Consider the following 21,106-nt stretch of genomic DNA (forward strand, 5'->3'; position numbering starts at 1 on the left):
ATGTGGAAAGGAATTTTATGAACTAAAGGCGATTGAAAACTCCAAACACTTCAGTGACTCTAATGTGGAAACAAATACGCAAATCATCACCCCACTGATGAAATAGAAAAGGTAGTTAACTAACTTGTCCAAATAAGTCAGTCCAGTCTTCTCTAGTTTGAAGATAGCTTTTGCCATTTCGAACTATTGTGAAAACCAAATATAGACCAATTGCTCTTGTCAGCATTTATTGATAGAAACGAAACATATCAGTTTTTACAAAAATCGAACGTTGCATCTCTGGGTGACATGGCTTGAGAATTAGTTTTCCCGCAGAAATCGATACTGTATGTTGTAGTGATTTTGCTGCTGATGAAATGAACAACTGTAAATGTGTAGTATCTGTTATGTGAGAGCGTTGAGTGGAAAAATGTCTAGGAGATTACTGGTTCCATTATTGACTGTTATACGTTGTCATTTTAACAAAAAATAATCGTTTTATACATGTACTTATTTTCAGTGAACGGACTGACTGGAGTTATCTCTAGATGGATTTCTGATGTGTGCAGAAGAAAGTTGCATATTTGGGTCTACTACATCACCATTTATGGCATCCATATTATTTTGAAGGGATTTCAAGTTCTCTGCATTGAGAATAATTGTACAGTACTTAGTAGTTCAATGATAAATAATGATAATGATCGAATTCCGTTATCATTCACGGAGGTCGAAAAACTATGGGGTAGATAAGAATAAGTGATGTGAAAGATGTAAAATGAGCAATCCTCTCAATTGTGAGCTCATTTTCTACTTCAGTAGTAGGAGAATCTTACATTTTGTGTCTCAATGAATAATACACGGAACATTCTGTATATTCTGATTTCATTGTGATATTATTTTTCGCAATAATTTACTTTAACGATCAGTTTAACGACTCTGCTTCTTTCGCAGCCAAAATAATCGGAATTTTTTACAGCAACTGTGTTTTTTTTTCATCTCGCCCACGACCAAGGTCTATTAGTCACTTTTTATTGTTTGTTATTCATCATGCGATTCACGTTTTTTTAAGGAAAATAAAGTTTAAACCTCTACTCATAACTAACAAATGATAAAAATATCAAAGAGGATGATATAAATATTTGGAAACATAAAGTAATATTTCACTGCTTTACCGTTGTGGGTATAATAAATGTATATATACATGATAAATTCAGCAGCTTCACTTGGTTGAGAGTGGAAAAATCAAAATATAAAATACTTATATTATTTGAAGTCCAATTGAATACTTATTCATTATTGAATACTGCCAGAATATAAACATCAGATTCATTCATAAGTATAATGTAGACCTTTTTCTTAGAACAAATCTAATGGAAATACTCTTCATCTACATTTTGTCAGAAAATGATCAAAACTAATTATCATCACCTTTATAATCTGACATCTCAACACACCGAGGAGTTGATCATCATTTAGTTTGAGAATGATCAGCCAAAAATCATTATTATTCACTTAAAAGGAGGCGCTGGTCAGGCCATTTCTCCAAAGTTACAATACTACTATTGATGTCGATAGGACCACGATCAATAATCTCTCCGGACACCGTTGAGTTTGATCCGTGGAAGACCGTTTAGTTCGAGAATAATGTGCCCTGAGCAAACGCAATGAGAGAAGAATGCCGTAGCGCGGCAAGCCTGTATGATTTTAAGGTTCAATAGTGGTAAGGCCACCAAGGACTTCAATAACCAGAAAAACTATTTCAGTAGATTCTGCGGAGTTTCAAAAGAATATCTTGATATGTCATAATCTCAATGGTGAATTGAGATTATGTTTGGATGCTAGAAATATTAATAAATACTATAAACCTCAATACGAGGTACCTTCAAATATTGATGCAATTTTTGGAAGCATTACAAATGCAAAAATATTTTCTAAAATAGATTTGAAACATAGTTTTTGGTTAATTCCACTTCACAAAGACAGTGGGGATTATACATCATTTTCAATTGATGAAGTCTTGTATAGATTCAGAGTTGTTCCATATGGTTTGCAGAGTTCTGGCTCAGCCTTAGTTAGGGCAATCCATACAATCCTAGATAAATACAATGATTTTATTTTTCATTATAATGACGGCATCTTAATATATTCCACAGACTGGGAGAGTTACCTGAAACATATTAATTTAATAATGGATGAATTGGATAATGCAGGATTAAAAATTAATATAAACGAATCTATATTTTATCAAACAGAAGTGACTTTCTTAGGATATAAATTATATACCGAAGGCATAAGTATGGATGAAGAGAGGATACGAGCCATTATGGATAATAAAGACCAACAAATTTAAAAACATTAATTTTGAAAAATTGATGCCTGATATTAGTGAAAAAACATTGAATTTTAAGTAGAATTATCAAAGAAAAGCAATTAATGGAAATGGAGACAAGAAGAAGAAAATGCTTTTAACACCATCAAATTAGAATTTGCTAATAATTTAAAAATTTATCACCTAAATTATAATTTACCTTTTATTTTAAGGACAGATGCAACAATGGTAAAACTAGCTGGAGTGTTATTGCAAGTACAACAAGGAAAATAGGTACCCATATGTTTTGTGTCAAGAGTGATCAAAACATATGAATAATACTATAGTATGACGGAATCAGAATTTACAAGCATAATCTTTTACATTACTAAACCAAGATTTCATTTACTGGGATAAAAATTCATTATTCAGACAGATCATTATCAAACGTGATGAATAATAAATTGTTGAATAATAGAATACATCGAGGTGCATTACTTTTGCAAGAATATGATTTTGAAATCAGACATATAAAAGGAAAGATAATATTGTTGCGGATGCGAAGTAAGAGAGAAAGAACATTAAAAATTGGGGTAAATATATCAATAGACCAACAAGGAATTTTTTCACTCAACAAAATAGTAGAGGATCAAAATAAATAAAAAGCAAAAGATATTATGAAATGTAGAAAAGTCAATGGAACTTGGGTAAAGAAAATTAAGGATCAGGAACTAGATGTAATTAGTGAAGAATTAGCATTTGATATATTGAAGTATTGACATGAACATAGTGGTCATTCTGGAGTGAGAAAAATGTGGCTAATTTTTATGAAAATCATTTTTGCAGAAAACATATTCAAATTACTAAAGATTAGACTAATGATTGCAATATTTGCCAAATATATGAAAGTGAAAATGTTGTTAATACAAATATTCCAATGAATAGTATTAACATAAATAACTTATAAGGAATTGCCATTGATTTTATTAGTGAACTACCACAAATAGAAATGAACATATTCTTGTAATTGTAGACATCTTCACAAAATTTATAAAATTATATCCTTGTAAGAGAACTAATGTCCAAGTAATAACTAATTGTCTTCAACAATATTTCAATGAAGTAGTTAAACCACAAAAATGAATTTTGGATAATGCTACATACTTTCGAAATGAAAAATTTAAAAAGTTTTGCCATAAAAATAAAATAAAATTAATATTCACCACAATTAGACATCCAGACTCAAATCCATCTGAGAGATACATACAAGAGGTGAATAAATATCTCCGCATATTGTCGAGAGAAGATCATTAACATTGGGACAATGATTTAACAGATGTGGAGAAGTATCTCAATCAATTACCACACACAGTCACAGAGATCAGTACACATTTTCCAATGATGGGACAACATTTTCCCAGGAAATGGCTGAAACAAGAAAATGGAATATTTTATGACATTCCAACAGAAGAACGAACAAAATGAAACCGGTAAGAGATATTTAAAAAGAATAAATAATAAGAAAAGACATAGAAATATAATATTTACAAAAGGTCAATTGGTATTAATAAGAGCTAATAGAGTAACTGATACTAAAAAAAATTAATGTGCAAAGTCACTTCCAATATTTGAAGGACCACATGAAATTGTAAGTGGAAATAATATGAATAGTTATAAATTAAAATATATGAACGATGCAAGAATCAGAGGAATTTTTAATATTATTGATATTTATTTATATAATCAAACATAAACAAATATTTCAAAATCATAATCATGATCATAATTGGAAGTATGAGATATATTTAATGTTCATGTAAAAAATATATCTGATACTTGAGGTATTTGTTATGAAAAGATTCAATAAAAACAGTGTGTGAAGATATTCACATCTCAGGAAAATTCAGATAAAGAAGTACAGCGAGGTCTCCCTGTACATGTATACATGTTGACAGGAAACAAGTACGAAAGAGTGAGAAATTCAAATTTCAAAATTTGTGTACCAAATTTTATTAATTTTCAAAAAACAGACAACCGACATAGGTTGTAAATTAATATCAGGTGAAAACAAAATGATATTTGTTAAATGAAATTGGAAAAGACAAAATAAACTTATTGTATATAGTTAGGATTGATGAAAAATTTGAATATTTTCGTTGTGAACCATTTTCTTAGATACGGACATCAAGTTATACTTTTGAAGACATTTTATATTCAGACATAAGTGAGGTTAACCATTCATTTACATAATAATTGAGTGGAGATGCATTTGAATTCAGGAACAAGTAGCATAATCGTAGAACAGATAGTTTTTGTGATATTAAAGTTAAAAATTTGAAGTTAAGAAAATCTAGAATTGGTAACTAAGGAAAGTGAGAGATTTTCAACTTTTTCATCAACAAGAGGATTTTTCTCGAGGCGACGAAGGTGGACGCCACGCAAATTTTTGTCTCCAGAAATTAAATTAAATTTTGATAGAAAACTTATAAAATTATATATAATTTTATTGAATTGAATAATTTAATGCACGTATAGCAAAAACCAACCTGTATAAGCCAGATCCAGTCCAGTTCAGTGTTTGAAGCCTTCCGAGCAATAGTGAAGAGAAATTCAAAGGTTAGAAAATTCACACTACACAACTTATTGGAAGAAAACCAGGTATTTACCTATTCCACTTCAAATATAAAATATATGCATATATAAAAGAAATTGTCCAAGAAAAAAAACTGGACAAATTAAATAAGACAATTGAATGCGAGAGTTTCCATTTGTGGAGTTTCCTGAACAACAGGAAGTCACCGTGACAGTGAAATAATAACTGACATTTCACAGACTGATAGTGCGTTCCGATATTCACGATAGTCAGTTCGGTGTAACCTTAGAACATTTTTCCATTCATGTACATTCAATACGAATCTAAACTTAAAGCCCAGACTAAATGATTGATTACAGTTGATACCAATGATTGTGAAATTAAAGAAACAACAAAAGGGTCTTGTATTTGAATGTCAAATTACTGATTCAACTCATTCTATTCCATTTGTTGTTTTCGTTTTGGCATCAGTGACGTTCGAGAATAAATATGAAGTCATAGGCAGATTCGAATTCAAGACCTGCTGGCACACTATTGCTGTGCCGTTTCACCACTTGTATTAGCTGTAATTTTTGATAATATTTTACATCAGTTGGGTATGTTGAATTTCTCACTTCAAAGAATGGTTGAGTTTTGGAAAAGTGATCGAATATATTTTTACTGGTTTTATCGCTTTTGATGAAGAGCTAAATGGAAAATTCAGCTCAATTAAAATCTCCTTCGACTTTTACATTTATTTTTGGAAATGTTTAATTTCATCCACAAAAATGTTTCTCAATTAATAAAATAAGCGTTATGCCTCTGAAATTATAACAAAAATGTTGCTGTCGTTTTTATGTATTTGGCATTGACTACTACAAAAAGTCATTAGCTTCTTCTGAGTAGGGTCTCACTTACTAAGTCTCTAAGCCACACCTGGGAGCATCATGGCTATTTGAAGTTCCGTCAGCCATGTTACGTAGGAGAATCAATTCACCTTCAAGTAAATAAATAATAAATGGAGGGAGAATCTGAAAGCAAATTTTCATTCAATAATTAATAACGAAGTTTGACTTCGTGATAATTAGCTATTGAAAGTATGTTTCGAATTCTCTGTCTATATACCGGGTACCAACGAAATCATATATAACACATGTGGTCATTTCTATCAAATATAGCATGACGTCACGTACATAAATATTGTCAAACTTGATGTGGGATGTTAACGTCGAAGTTTGCTTGGTTTTTGAATAAACGTTTTAAAATTGAAGTTTTTGATTCACCCGCGTACTTTTTATCAATTTTGTTCAAACGCCATTGTTTATATCATTTATCTCGAGAATCTAAAAAGAAATTAGTATTTTTTGAACTTCAACTTCGAAATGACTCTCTTATACTACAAACAGGTGTCGCAGATATTAATCTGTTTATTTTTCTCTGCCAGTGAAAAAGTGAAAGTGTCAAAGCTCTCATTATGGGATAATAATTTCATAAAAATTACACTTTTCACCGGTACAGATAAATGGACAGCACAGTATCATTTTTTGTAGTAAAAGAGGTACACTTCGATGTCGAAGGTCACAAAATACCACTTCCCATTTAGATTTTTGAGATCAATGAAGTTAAAATTGGCATATAACAAAAGTCCCTGAAGAGTTCGTTGATAAGTGAAAAATTTCAATTATTGACTTTTATTCAAAAGCTGAGGAAATTTCGTCTTTATTTTCTCTTTATAACGAGTTGTTTGACGTCATAGTACCGCCATATTCAAATAGAAATGGCCACATATGTTATATCGTTGAAAAAAGAATTTTATTTCTGCACAAATGGTTGAAGAAATATACAGAGTCCTATTGGACTCTGCTAGCTACAGAGTAGCTTTCAACCATTTGTAATTTTCGCGACGGCGCGCGGCGATCTATTCATTAGCCTATTGAGAATACCTTCACGAAGTGAAAACAATTCTAGGGTTTAAGTTTGTTAATTAACAGGGTTTTTATGTTAACCTTCCGTTCATGAAAAATTATCAACTAACAAATGCATAATTGATGTAAAAATTGAGATACAATTTTTTTATCGCGGATTATTGTTAATTGACGTATTTCAAAACTACATGAATTTTTTCATTCCTCAATTTTCATATTCAATATGTTAAAAAAAAGGTTTGTTGCTGTGTCAGATTGACGCCCCGCGGGCGAAAGCCAGGCTACCCGTTTTTGGCTCTAGTTTCAGTGCTCTGTAAAAATTATAAATAATAGGGGTACTGCTCCGGGAGTCGAAATTTTTTTTTAGCATATTTGATGATCTTTTTTGATCTTTTTTTTTAATTCGAAAATTTTGAGTACTATTCGAGATATTCAGAAAAAAAAAACCTCAATTTTTTTTAACTAATTTGATTTTCGTGATTTGTTTCAGTGCCTTTTCGAACTCATCCTTAAACTTTCTACGTGACAATATAATGACACCTTGATCGTAAATTTCGGAGACTATATGAAAATTTCAGAAGAAAATGAACTAGACTATTGATCTCATTTCTGCCAAGTCCCTTGGTACTTTTATATTTTGGAATCCACAACCGGTCCAAAACCTTGTTATTTATGTTTTTCTGTCCTGAAAAATGTATTTGTGTAACTGAAATACTCAAAACATGAACAACATGTATTTTTTAGTTTATTTTGATCAAAACTAACTTAAATTACGCAGTAGTTTCCACGACGCAACAATCAAACTTTCATGAATCTTCGCTAATATACATTTATCTCTTATCCACTGTGCATCCATCTGTTTCACATGTGAAAAATTCGGCAACGTTTAATGGACCTCACTTTGCCTTTATGATGAATTAGTACGTGTATATATGTCCTCACATTGTTAGGATCTTTGAAAAATATATACGGACCTCACTTCACTAGGAGAATAGTACAGTCCTCACTCTGTAGATGTATATTGAAGAAAAATGAATAATTTTCTTTTCAGATTTTTTCGAGTATATTTTCCATTTTTCTATTGGAAAACAGAGGCCGCGGCAAAGTTAAAAGTTGGAACATTCCCAGTCAACTCCTTCACCCGGTCCTCACTTGGTTAGGACTGAACTGTGTCCTCACTTTGATAGCTGGCGGTATACATATATATACATATATATATTGTTATGAAAAGACTCGAAATACAACAGTGTATGGAAATTTTAAAAACATCACGAAGGAATTCAGATACAAAAATACAGCAAGGACACCCTGTATATATATTGAAACCCACAGCTTTGACCGGCAACAAGCAAATAAGAGTGAGAAATTCAAAGATTGGGATTCTTACATCAAAATGCATCGAAATACGAAAAACTGATATCACTTCCTTAGAAACTGACATCAAGTGATGCTTTTGGAAAATATTTATATTTACATAAAAGTGAGGTTAACTATTTTTGTACGAAACTATAAAATCAAAATGTATCTGAATTCAAGAGCCAATGTTGAATTAGTACAATAGAAAATTTTCCTGATAAAAAAGTTGAAAATTTGTATATGTGAAAATAGACAGATGGTAACTAGGGAAACGAGATAGGTTTTAAATTTTTTCATGAACAAAGAATATTCTTCTTGAGGCAACGAAAAAGACGCCACGTTACTTACCAAGTTTGGTAAGTAATTGTTGTGTTTGTGCCTGAATCCACCTGAGAGGTTGAGAAAAATCTCTACACACTGAGATATAGCATTTAAACTCAACATAAGACTGAGGATACACTACAAAAACACACTTTTGTCTATTTTCCACTATATTTCTTTATTGTTGACCGGTTTCGGCTATTATACCATTTTCAAAACTAACTGATTACATTTAAATCCGAGTAATTTATACCTATATTATTCTAGCATAAATGATTTGATATACCTGATATATCTGATATACCTGATATCCGGTACCTGCGTTTCATATACCTGTAAAATCCATGAACATAACAAAGCTTTCAATATAATGTAGGTTTTGGGATCTGGACTATAGGTTCAGGAGAGGACTATTGTTTAATTCAAGTTGTTCGTTGAGGACAATAGAATTGGGATCTTTCTTTGACCTGTTTATTTCCATAGATTCCAACAGATTCATCATTTTCCCTTTTTCGCATGTATGTAGGATCTTTAAATTATCTTTATCTATTTTATGTTTCGAATTTTGAAGATGTTCGTACATTAATGATTTTTTATCCGAAATGACATGTTCGTGGTACCTTGTATTAAAATTTCTCCCAGTTTGGCCTGTATATATGGCAGGGCATTCACCACATTCTATTCGATATATACCAGATCTCTTTCCTTTCTCTAATTTAGGTTTGGCATTAAATAATATGTTTCCTAAATTTCCGTTGGATGTGTAGGATGTTTCTAAATTGAATTTTGAGAGATAATTTTTAATATTCTCGGAGATTCTACCAGCATAATTGATACTAACATATTTGTGTTCTGGTCTTGTGGAAATTGAGTATAGTTCTTTCATTATTGATTTTTGTTGATATTTCATTATTATGTTGTTAACTAGAGTGGTAGGTATTTTGTTATTAACTGCTATTTGTTTAATGATTGCAATTTCACTTCGGAGGTTTTGATCAGAAAGGGGTATTGTGAAAGCCCTATGTATCATTGACCTGAATGCAGACAATTTCTGTGAAATCGGGTTAAAAGAGTCAAAAGGTATTGTGCAATCTGTGGATGTGTTTTTTCGGAAAATGTTAAAGTCGAGTTTATCATTGTTTTTGGATATTGTCAGATCTAAAAAATTTATCTCATTGTTCTCTTCTATCTCTACGGTGAATTTGATCTTATCGTGTAGATTATTGAGGAAGTTCAAGTAATGAGATATTTGTCTAGTTGAACCATCGAAGCCTACTAATATGTCATCTACATATCTAAACCAGAACACAATATGTTTATGGGAAAGACAGTTATTCAAAATTAGATTTGTCTCTAAATTGTTTAGGAATATATCAGCTAGTAACGGACTTATCGGTGATCCCATTGGTAGGCCTGAGTTCTGTATATAAAATGTATTATTAAATTTAAAATAGTTTTGTTTTAAACACGTGTTGAACAGTTCACAGAGTTCACTGTTGACATATGGGTTAGTATTATGTCTATCTAATATGTTTTTGATCAGGGGAAGGCATTCATCTGTTGGAATATTTGGAAACATGTTCTTGATGTCAAACGATACTAATTTAATGTTGTTGTTAATTTTTATGTTGTTGAATTCGTTTGTCAAGTCTATAGAATTTAGTATAGTGTGAGAAGGTTTGAAATTAGTGATCTCCCTGAATTTGCAATTTAAGAATTTTGACAGCTTATAATTAGGGGTATTGGTATATGAAACTACCGGTCTGGCTGGGTTACAACATAAGAGTCTAGCCGATTGAAATTTTCATCAAAAATTATGATAATGATAAAAATTGAAAATGTTTATATTTTTCAAAACCCAAATCAAATTTAAAATCATTTAACAACATCATCATCATCATTGATGTCTAGGGTTTACGAATAAGAACTCCTCGAAATCGATAAAAAAATGTATTTCATCAACCAACTTGAACGTCAATATACGCTTGCGATGAAATGTGTGCGCCTTTGTGCAATCAGGACGCGGCTCGACTTGAATATTGCACCGTCTTATTCATGGTTATTCGTGAATATCGTCTAATCGTTTTAATATATCACAAATTCTTGCCCCGTCATTATATATTCGTTTTTCACCCTTTTCCCCTGTTCCGTTATGACTTCTCCATGGTTTCCGAAAATATCCAAATCATTCTAACCACAAGTTAGATAACCAGTACAGATTCAGCAAGATGATGGTGAAGCAGGTCCCTCTACGATTGCGGTATTTTCTCAGTGGAAATCTATACTGCTGGAACCAAGGAAAACTTCAAATGAATTGCAAAATCCTTTTCACAGAAAAACCTAATTTATAGGATCTCTCCAAGAGCAAGAAATTCATCACTCCCGAGTGAAAAAATCGAAGAGGAAACGTGAAGATGACAAATCAGATGAAAGTGAGTTGACCAGTAATTTTCTGGAAGTAATGAAACAAATCTCGAACTAAACTGAATCACAAAAAAACGTTTTGATGGATTTGTATAAACTCAAAAAGGAGTTTTGTGAAACAGTAGCAAACTGTACTTGCCAGTTGGAAAATTCCAACTCCAGGATTCAGAAAACTGAAACGATAGCACTTACAACGGAGCCATTGTTATTGAAATTCAAAGTGAATTGCTGGGGGCAAATGAGAAATTCCACAAAAAAAAATCGGCAGATGGAAGCGAAACAAAAATTGTGAAAAGGTAAAATGGTTGCGAATGAGAAAACTGAATTCGAAAGAAAATTGAACCTACGAAAGCTTTTGAACCATATCCAAAAATGAGTTGAATAATGAATTATTTCCAAAGCCTTTTGTTCAGAAAGGCCAAGAATAGAACTCACCAAGCAACTCCAGTGTTATTCTCGTCTGAATGAAAATATTGAGTGGTCTAACAAGAATATAGCCTAAAATATTAGGAACTTTGGTGGAAGAGAAAACTGAGAAGACAGGGGAAGGTAGAAAGACAGACAGCGACGGTATCTCACTCTCTTGGTCTCCCAGATGAAAATGGAAATTTCATTTCCACATGAAAATAGATATATCACCCAACCATACATGCGCAAACATCTTCAAGTGATAGAGCTGACGAGCTTATGTTCCACAGTCCCTGGTTACGGCTGAAAATCATGCCGAAATGTTTGATCATCCCTGAAACAGAAGATGTCCTAGAGGTAATATTGACAAGAATGTTGATGTTTCTGTTAACAGATACTGGGATAAACTTGTCTGTCTATGAAATGATCAAGTAGAAAACGCCTGAAAGGCTCTTGTTGAAGAGAATGTAAGCATATTATAACAGATATCATGAACAATTCACGAGATCCTTGAAATCCACACTATATCCAACTGAGACTTTTATTCAGTTAGAAATAAATTGAGCAATCTAGATAATGGTTCAACGAGTTCGATGAATATCATTAGAGGTCGTTTTGCCCACAAAGTGTTAGCAAAACAGATGAGATTGCAAACGGTATTCTCGGAAGTTCAAGTTTCGTCTTGTTTTAGTAGTGAAACCAATTTGCTGTTCAAGTTCAACGTAGAATGTAGATCTAAACTATTCCATAAATGGAAAAGGAAGTGAAATATTTGTTCGAACAATTCGACAGGACCTACGTTTGAACACCTTTATCATTTCAGAAAATGGACAGATATAATGATTGTGATTGAGTTTTCTGTTGTGAAGTTGAAGAAGAAGTAAAGTACTCCATTGGAAAATTCATGAAACTAGATACCTTGATAGGTTCAACTTCAACAGTTCAACCCTCTGACTGTGTAGAGAAGCAGGATGGTGAAGAAAAAGATGGAGTTATTTCTGTTCCTGGAGTAGAGGATTACGGGTTATGCCTTTCTCATAGATTGAGTCTAGACTCAGTACGTACCCAGCATGGACTGATAGTACGAAATATGCCTTTCGGCGACAGCTGGCAAAATATGAAATACTCAAAGCGAAATAGAATCTCTGGAAGAAGAATCTCTTTTAGGCAGGCTAATAAGCCATATCGAAGTTGTAGATTTGGCTACTTATTCAGACATGGGAGCCGCTATCAGACAACTGAATCAGACTGTATAAATATATCTATTCGCATCAGTTGACAAGACACCAAAAATCACATCCGTGATGCTGAAAGAGTTATATTTGCAGGGACACATAATCTTCACTGCAACATAGGAATCATAGATTTCATTGCAAGTTTTCGAAAATCACATGCGTGATTCCAGTAGAACCCAAATCACTTTCCCTTATAGGTGACTCATCACAAATATATCTCCTGGCGTCAGTTGACGAGATACCAAAGATCGCATTCGTGATGCTGAAAAAATTATATTTGCAGAGACACAAAGTCTTCAGTGCAACATGTGAATCGTAGATTTCGCTTCAGAATCGGACTTACAAGCCGTTCACAAACGAATGAATGGTACTTCATTGCAAGATCTCGAAGATCACATACGTAATTTCTGAAGCACCCCCATCACTACCCTTTATTGGTGACTCATTATAGATATATCTACTCGCGGCAGTTGACAAGATCTCAAAGATCACGTTCGTGATGCTGAAGAAGTTATATTTGCAGAGGCACATAGTCTTCACTGCAACATGGGAATCGTAGATTCCGCTGCAGAATCGTACTTGCAAGCCGTTCACAAACAAATAAACGGCACTGCATTGCAAGATCTCGGAGATCACATGCGTAATTCCCGTAGAACTTCAATCACCACCCTTTATAGGTGACTTATTTCATATATATCTGCTGGCGTCAGTTGGCAAGATACCAAAGATAACATCCGTGATGCTGGAAAAGTTATATTCGCAGAGACACATAATCTTCACTGCAACACAGAAATGGTAGACTTCCTTCAGAATCAAATTTGCCACCCGCTCAAAAACAAAAAAATGGTACTTCTTTGCAAGATCTAAAAAATCTCATGCGTGATTCCTGTAGAACACCGATCACTACCCCTTATGGGTGACTCATCACAAATATATCTAACCGCGTCAGTTGACAAGATACCGAAGATCACATTCGTGATGCTGAAGAAGTTAAATTTGCAAAGGCACATAATTTTCACTGCAACATTGGAATCGTAGATTTCGCTTCAAAATTGGACTTGCCAGCCGTTCATTGACAAATAAACGGTACTTCATTGCAAAGTCTCGAAGATCATATGCGTGATTTCTGTAGAACCACAATCACTACCCATTATATGTCACTCATTACAAATATATCTGCTTGCGTCAGTTGACAAAATCCCAAAGTTCACATCCGTGATGCTGAAGAAGTTATATTTGTAAATGCACATAGAATTCACTGCAATAGGGGATTCGTAGATTTCGCTTCAGAATCGGACTTGCAAGCCGTTCACAAATGAAAGAACGTTACTTCTTTGCAAGATCTCGAAGATCACATGCGAAATTTATGTAGCACCCCAGTCACTACCTCTTATAGGTGACCCATCAGAAATATATCTGCTTGCGTCAGTCGACAAGATCACAAAAATCACATTCGTGATGCTGAAGAAGTTATATTTGCAGAGACGCACAGACTTCACTGCAACATGGGAATCATAGATTTCGCTTCAGAATCGGACTTGTAAGACATTCACAAACGAATGAACGGTACTTCATTGCAAGTTCTCGAAGATTACATGCAGAATTTCTCTAGAACCCCAATCACTACCCCTTATATGAGACTCATCACAAGTATATCTGCTCGCGTCCGTTGACAAGATGCCAAGGATCACATCCGTGATGCTGAAAAAGTTATATTTGCAGGGACACAGTCTTCGCTCCAACATTGGAATCATAGATTTCGCTTCAGAATTGGACTTGCAAGCCGCTCAAAAACGAACGAACGGTACTTCATTGCAAGTTCTCGAAAATCACATGCGTGATTTCTGTAGAACCCCAATCACTATCTATCTATCAATATATCTGGTTGCGTCACTTGACAAGATCCCAGAAATCACATTCGTGATGCTGAAGAAGTTATATTCACAAAGGAACATGTTTCCACTGCAACATGGGAATCGTAGATTTCGCTTCAGAATCGGTTTAGCAAGCCGCTCACAAACAAATGGACGGTACTTCATTGCAAGGTCTCGAAAACCACATGCGTGATTCCTGTAGAATCCTAAGCACTACCACTCATAGGTGATTCATTACAAATATATCTAACCGCGTCAGTTGACAAAAATTCAAAGAGCACATCCGTGATGCTGATGAATTTATAATTGCTGAGGCACATATACTTCACTGCATCATGGGAATCATAGATTTCGCTTCAGAATTGGACTAGCAAGCCGCTCACAAACAAATGAACGGTACTTCATTGCAAGTTCTCGAAGACCACATACGTGATTTCTGTAGAACTCCAATCTCTACCCCTTAATAGTGACTTATTGCAAATATATCTACTCGCGTCAGTTGACAAGATACCAAAGATTACATCCGTGATGCTGAAAGAGTTATATTTGCAGGAACACATAATCTTTACTGCAACATGGGAATCATAGATTTCGCTTGAGAATCGGACTGGCAAGCCACTCACAAACGAACGAACGGTACTCTATTGCAAGATCTCGAAAATCACATACGTGATTCCTGTAGACCCCAATCACTACCCCTTGAAGGTGACTTACTACAAATATATCTGCTTGCGTCAGTTGACAAGATCTCAAAAATCTCATTCGTGATGCTGAAGAAGTTATATTCACAAAGGAACAACATGTCTTCACTGCAACATGGGAATCGTAGATTTAGCTTCAGAATCGGACTAGCAAGCCGCTCACAAACAAATGGACGGTACTTCATTGCAAATTCTCGAAAATCACATGCGTGATTCCTGTAGAACCTTTAGCATTACCACTCATAGGTGATTCATTACAAATATATCTACCCGCGTCAGTTGACAAAATTTTAAAGAGCACATCCGTGATGCTGATGAATTTATATTTGCTGAGGCACATATTCTTCACTGCATCAAAGGCATCGTAGATTTCGCTTCATAATTGGACCAGCAAGCCGATCACAAACGAATGAACGGTACTCCATTGCAAGATTTCGAAGATCACATGCATAATTTCTCTAGAATTCCAATAAATACCCCTCATATGTGACTTATTAGAAGTATATCTGCTTGCGTCAGTTGACAAGAACCAAAGATCATATCCGTGATGCTGAAAAAGTTATATTTGCAAAGGCACATGGTCTTAATTGCAACATGGGATTCGAAGAATTCGCTTCAGAATCGGACTTGCAAGCCATTCACAAACAAATGAACGGTGTTTCATTGCCAGGTCACTAAAATCACATGCGTAATTTCTGTATGACCCCAATCACTACCCCTTATAGGTGACTCATTACAAATTTATCAACTGCGTCAGTTGACAAGAAGAAGTTATATTTGCAGAGGAGCATAATCCTCAATGCAACATGGGAATCGTAGATTCCGCTGCAGAATCGTACTTGCAAGCCGTTCACAAACGAATGAACGGCACTGCATTGCAAGATCTCGAAGATCACATGCGTAATTCCCGTAGAACTTCAATCACCACCCTTTGAAGGTGACTTATTTCATATATATCTGCTGGCGTCAGTTGGCAAGATACCAAAGATCACATCCGTGATACTGGAAAAGTTATATTCGCAGAGACACATAATCTTCACTGCAACACAGAAATGGTAGACTTCCTTCAGAATCAAATTTGCCACCCGCTCAAAAACAAAAAAATGGTACTTCTTTGCAAGATCTAAAAAATCTCATGCGTGATTCCTGTAGAACCCCGATCACTACCCCTTATAGGTGACTCATCACAAATATATCTAACCGCGTCAGTTGACAAGATACCGAAGATCACATTCGTGATGCTGAAGAAGTTAAATTTGCAAAGGCACATAATTTTCACTGCAACATTGGAATCGTAGATTTCGCTTCAAAATTGGACTTGCCAGCCGTTCATTGACGAATAAACGGTACTTCATTGCAAAGTCTCGAAGATCATATGCGTGATTTCTGTAGAACCACAATCACTACCCATTATATGTCACTCATTACAAATATATCTGCTTGCGTCAGTTGACAAAATCCCAAAGTTCACATCCGTGATGCTGAAGAAGTTATATTTGTAAATGCACATAGAATTCACTGCAATAGGGGATTCGTAGATTTCGCTTCAGAATCGGACTTGCAAGCCGTTCACAAATGAAAGAACGTTACTTCTTTGCAAGATCTCGAAGATCACATGCGAAATTTATGTAGCACCCCAGTCACTACCTCTTATAGGTGACCCATCAGAAATATATCTGCTTGCGTCAGTCGACAAGATCACAAAAATCACGTTCGTGATGCTGAAGAAGTTATATTTGCAGAGACGCACAGACTTCACTGCAACATGGGAATCATAGATTTCGCTTCAGAATCGGACTTGTAAGACATTCACAAACGAATGAACGGTACTTCATTGCAAGTTCTCGAAGATTACATGCAGAATTTCTCTAGAACCCCAATCACTACCCCTTATATGAGACTCATCACAAGTATATCTGCTCGCGTCCGTTGACAAGATGCCAAGGATCACATCCGTGATGCTGAAAAAGTTATATTTGCAGGGACACAGTCTTCGCTCCAACATGGGAATCATAGATTTCGCTTCAGAATTGGACTTGCAAGCCGCTCAAAAACGAACGAACGGTACTTCATTGCAAGTTCTCGAAAATCACATGCGTGATTTCTGTAGAACCCCAATCACTATCTATCTATCAATATATCTGGTTGCGTCACTTGACAAGATCCCAGAAATCACATTCGTGATGCTGAAGAAGTTATATTCACAAAGGAACATTTTTCCACTGCAACATGGAAATCGTAGATTTCGCTTCAGAATCGGTTTAGCAAGCCGCTCACAAACAAATGGACGGTACTTCATTGCAAGGTCTCGAAAACCACATGCGTGATTCCTGTAGAATCCTAAGCACTACCACTCATAGGTGATTCATTACAAATATATCTAACCGCGTCAGTTGACAAAAATTCAAAGAGCACATCCGTGATGCTGATGAATTTATAATTGCTGAGGCACATATACTTCACTGCATCATGGGAATCATAGATTTCGCTTCAGAATTGGACTAGCAAGCCGCTCACAAACAAATGAACGGTACTTCATTGCAAGTTCTCGAAGACCACATACGTGATTTCTGTAGAACTCCAATCTCTACCCCTTAAAGGTGACTTATTGCAAATATATCTACTCGCGTCAGTTGACAAGATACCAAAGATTACATCCGTGATGCTGAAAGAGTTATATTTGCAGGAACACAATCTTTACTGCAACATGGGAATCATAGATTTCGCTTGAGAATCGGACTGGCAAGCCACTCACAAACGAACGAACGGTACTCTATTGCAAGATCTCGAAAATCACATACGTGATTCCTGTAGACCCCAATCACTACCCCTTGAAGGTGACTTACTACAAATATATCTGCTTGCGTCAGTTGACAAGATCCCAAAAATCTCATTCGTGATGCTGAAGAAGTTATATTCACAAAGGAACAACATGTCTTCACTGCAACATGGGAATCGTAGATTTAGCTTCAGAATCGGACTAGCAAGCCGCTCACAAACAAATGGACGGTACTTCATTGCAAATTCTCGAAGATCACATGCGTGATTCCTGTAGAACCTTTAGCATTACCACTCATAGGTGATTCATTACAAATATATCTACCCGCGTCAGTAGACAAAATTTTAAAGAGCACATCCGTGATGCTGATGAATTTATATTTGCTGAGGCACATATTCTTCACTGCATCAAAGGCATCGTAGATTTCGCTTCATAATTGGACCAGCAAGCCGATCACAAACGAATGAACGGTACTCCATTGCAAGATTTCGAAGATCACATGCATAATTTCTCTAGAATTCCAATAACTACCCCTCATATGTGACTTATTAGAAGTATATCTGCTTGCGTCAGTTGACAAGAACCAAAGATCATATCCGTGATGCTGAAGTTATATTTGCAAAGGCACATGGTCTTAATTGCAACATGGGATTCGAAGAATTCGCTTCAGAATCGGACTTGCAAGCCATTCACAAACAAATGAACGGTGTTTCATTGCCAGGTCACTAAAATCACATGCGTAATTTCTGTATGACCCCAATCACTACCCCTTATAGGTGACTCATTACAAATTCATCAACTGCGTCAGTTGACAAGAAGAAGTTATATTTGCAGAGGAGCATAATCCTCAATGCAACATGGGAATCGTAGATTTCGCTTCAGAATCGGACTTGCAAGCCGCTCACAAACGAACGAACAGTACTCCATCGCAAGATCTAGAAATTCACATGCGTGATTCCTGAAGAAATCACTTTCCCTTATAGGTGACTCATCGCAAAGATACCTGCTGGCGTTAGTTGACAAGATACCAAAGATCACATCCGTGATGCTGAAAGAGTTATATTTGCAGGGACACATAGACTTCACTGCAACATGGGAATCATAGATTTCATTGCAAGATTCCTAAAGTCACATGCGTGAATCCAGTAGAACCCAAATCACTTTTCCTTATAGGTGACTCATCACAAATATATATTCTGGTGTCAGTTGACAAAATACCAAAGATTACATCCATGATGCTGAAGAAGTTTCATTTGCAGAGGCACACAGTCTTCACTGCAACATGGGAAAGTAGGTTTCGCTTCAGAATCGGACTTTCAAGCCATTCACGAACGAATGAATGGTACTTCATTGTAAGATCTCCAAAATCACATGCATAATTTCTGTAGCACCCCACATAGGTGACTCATCACAAATACATCAGCTCACGTCAGTTGACAAGATCTCAAGGATCACATCCGTGATGCTGAAGAATATATATTTGCTGAGACACATATACTTCACTGCAACATAGGATTCGTAGATTTCGCTCAAGAATCGGACTTTACAAACGTTAACAAACGAATAAATGATAATTCATTGCAAGATCTCGAAGATCACATGCGTAATTACTGTAGAACCCCAATCACTAGCCCTTATAGGTGATTTATTACAAAGACACATAGTCTTCACTGCAACATGGGAATCGTAGATTTCGCTTCAGAATCGGACTCGCAAGACGCTCACAAACAAATGAACCGTTTACTTCATTGCAAGATCCTGAAGAACACATACGTGATGCTGAAAAAGTTATATTTGCAGAGGCACATAATCTTCACTGCAACACAACACAACATCGTAGATTTCGCGTTAGAATCGGATTTGTAAGCCTCTCACAGACAAATGAACGGTACTTCGTTGAAATGTAGTGACAAATGAACCGTTTACTTCATTGCAAGATCCTGAAGAACACATACGTGATGCTGAAAAAGTTATATTTGCAGAGGCACATAATCTTCACTGCAACACAACACAACATCGTAGATTTCGCGTTAGAATCGGATTTGTAAGCCTCTCACAGACAAATGAACGGTACTTCGTTGAAATGTAGACGTATCTTCCTAAACGAACTCAAGCTACCCGTATATATCGAGTAGTAGTGCAAGAATATGGCTCAGAAATTCAATTTTGATTCTAAAATAAATCGAATGATACGTTCTGTATGTCATGAATTTTTGTGGGTAATTATTAAGGGTACTAAGCCCACTAGAACTTCAAGCGGGAGGTGAGCATTGGTCCAAAGTCAGGTGGAAGGTGGACCCTCCACTAGAACCTGCAAGGGTGTATTGTGACTTACACCTAATTAAACTCAACCGAATGAGTCCAGCATCTCAACCAAGATGATTAATCTATATGTTAAGTTTCGTTTCAGGTAAGCTGGCAAGAATGGAACTTCATCTGTTGAACGCTGGAAACTTAGTCAGTTCAAGGTGTCGCAGACACAAAAAATGTGCTCTGATACTGGCGCCTCATTTTCCTGAATTCAGCCAGAATTCTTGGCGGCAGTCAATCTGCTACTATTTTTGTTAGGTGAGTAAGAAACACGAGTGTGTCTTGCTAAGAGAAACTCCTGTGTTGCATTTTAGAAAGATGCCTTTTCATATCTACAGGGTACTAACTGTATCACACACCTTTTTTGTTTCAGATCTTTCTTCACAGACACGAAGTCATCACAGTAAAAGCGAGTTACCAGACAGCGAAAAGATAAATGGTCCTGATTTTAGAATCGATCGAATGCTATGTATTGTATTCTGTAAATTTTTGTGATTGATTATTGAGTAAATGGAGTATTTTTTCACTTTACTACAAAAGCATATACTGAAAAAAATTTGTGATCCATATTTAGACTATGTCAGGCTACCAAAACATTTTTTACTGTAGTTTTTGAGGTTTCTGTACAAGTTAGCGGAGATTAGAGGTCAAACAAGTTTAACTACATATCCATACCCATCCCCACATCAAAGATATGTTGATTATATCCTTCAATCATTGATATTTTCAAGGAAATTGTTCTGAAGCCAGGACTCCTTGGTTCTTCTAAGTGTGACGTTCAGTTGAAGTTTAACTTGAATATTCCATTTATTTATATTATATGGAATCCGACATGAATGGTCATCCTCACATACATACATAATACAAAAAAAATCACCAACTATACTATGGCTCATTATTACATTTATTTTATT

At 35.2% G+C, this 21,106-nt stretch overlaps 2 long non-coding RNA genes across 2 annotated transcripts; one reads left to right on the top strand and one right to left on the bottom strand.

Annotated features, from left to right (window-relative positions):
• Nucleotides 1–204: 204 nt before the first annotated feature.
• On the bottom strand, nucleotides 205–4,969 carry LOC141482216 (uncharacterized). The gene is made up of 3 exons (XR_012465412.1): nucleotides 4,834–4,969; nucleotides 3,511–3,715; nucleotides 205–2,146 (listed from the first exon to the last, which is right to left on the bottom strand). It is a non-coding gene; the product is annotated as an uncharacterized lncRNA (long non-coding RNA).
• On the top strand, nucleotides 4,806–20,853 carry LOC111514597 (uncharacterized). The gene is made up of 3 exons (XR_012465411.1): nucleotides 4,806–4,945; nucleotides 20,293–20,450; nucleotides 20,566–20,853. It is a non-coding gene; the product is annotated as an uncharacterized lncRNA (long non-coding RNA).
• The last annotated feature ends 253 nt before the right edge of the window (nucleotides 20,854–21,106 follow it).

This window comes from Leptinotarsa decemlineata, unplaced genomic scaffold, assembly GCF_025532065.1.
Source record: "Leptinotarsa decemlineata unplaced genomic scaffold, Ldec_3_MD MMD2_tig00000882_RagTag_RagTag, whole genome shotgun sequence".
In the NCBI taxonomy this organism is placed as follows: domain Eukaryota; kingdom Metazoa; phylum Arthropoda; class Insecta; order Coleoptera; family Chrysomelidae; genus Leptinotarsa; species Leptinotarsa decemlineata.